Below are 1725 nucleotides of genomic sequence, written 5' to 3'. Positions count from 1 at the left end.
CCCTTTCAATATTAGAACCAACATGTGGCTTCAATTGGATGGAGCTCCGCCTCATTATCACTGCGAAGTTCGACAATTTTTAAATGCCAACTTTCAGAACAGGTGGATTGGCAGAAATGGGTTTCAAAATTGGCCCCCCATATCTCCGGACTTAACTCCACTAGATTTCTTTTTTTGGTGATACATAAAAGGAATTGTCTACCATACGCTTCCGACAACTTCACACGATATGAAAACACGCATAAGAGACGCTTTTAAAATTGTAACTCCGCAGATGTTATCCAGAGTTAGCAGTGGTTTTGAAAAACTAATTTACAAGTGCCTGGAAATGGACGGTCAACATTTCGAACATTTGTTATAAATAATTGTGCCGTATAGCGTGAATAACCCTGTATATAATGAATATATAATCAAATTTGAGAATCATGCATTGAGCAGCGACGGATCCAGCTTTTAAGTCAGGAGAAGGGGCATGTGGTAGAAGTTCAGTCTCTTGTTGTCTATGAAATTAGAAAAATCAGGTAAAAGGTCAAATACTACCACAAATTCTCTTGGTTCTAGTGAGGTATTTAGTGTGATTTTAGAGGTGATCAGGTGATCAGGTCATCAGGTCACCAATATTTGGATCCTAGACGAGAGTAGTTAAGTATATGTATCAAATAAATGCTCATATGAAGTTCCTTGAACTCTTCAGATAATACTGCAAGGAAGCGTTTCGAATTATCAAAACATGCAAACTGTTTTCGATGAATCACTTGTAAAGATGACGATTTGTCGAAGCAATCTGGTAAACATAGTGAGTTCCATTTGACACAATAATTCGAATTGTGTCTGTTTATGTTTATCTTTCGTTTAGCTGTTCGGATAACATTTTTTTGTATTTTGATACTGGCCGTTTCCATACATACATACGCTAGTAAAACAGTTGTAAATAAGAATTATTATATTTCTTTGGTTGTGGAACAAAGTCTGTTAAATTGTTTATGTAGTAGTTATCCTGAATATGTATGACCATTTAGGTCGCTGCTCTATTTAGTGCATATTTATTTATCAGCAGGTCATTTGTTTTGCTTGATTCCCGCTCTCTCGCACGAGCCACTGTCCTTCCTGGTATAATTTACAGAATGACTGATCAATTGAACTTTCTTACTGATATCGAGAATGCATATCCATATGCATTATAATTGATACCATGTTTACTGTTAGAGTGTATTCTTATGAATACGGAAATATTTAAATTAATGACTTGTTGGAAAAAATGTAGCATGTTGGCATAATAACAACATATTCAAATTAGATTAATAACGAAATTCATACATTCAGGCAAATGCGTTCTCCATTTTAACTGGTTGGTTTGCAGTGATTTTCTGTCTCAAGATAGGTAAAAATAAAGCTCTTATAGTTCTTGGCTACTTGAGAAAACTCACATCGAGTACCTTTTTACTCACTCGGAAAAGTCGGGTGATTTTGAAGATCTGATTCTGTATTAAGCGATCAATTATGAATACTAAACGAGAACAATGGCGCTTAATTGCAAATCAAAAAAATGCATTGATTACTGAATGTGTAATTATTTACGTCTTGAATAAATTAAAGTGTTTTATTATAGCGGTCGCAAATGTTTGTTCGTGATCGCAAATGTTCCTTGTTCAAAACATATACTTACCTATTGTCGGTCCAATTCTTTAAAAATATTAAGTTAATACCTACATCTTGTTGCGTAAT

This window comes from Dendroctonus ponderosae, unplaced genomic scaffold, assembly GCF_020466585.1.
Source record: "Dendroctonus ponderosae isolate FM_Combo_2020 unplaced genomic scaffold, Dpon_F_20191213v2 Dpon_F_20191213_6, whole genome shotgun sequence".
Lineage (NCBI taxonomy): Eukaryota > Metazoa > Arthropoda > Insecta > Coleoptera > Curculionidae > Dendroctonus > Dendroctonus ponderosae.
This window is presented reverse-complemented; position numbering follows the sequence as displayed.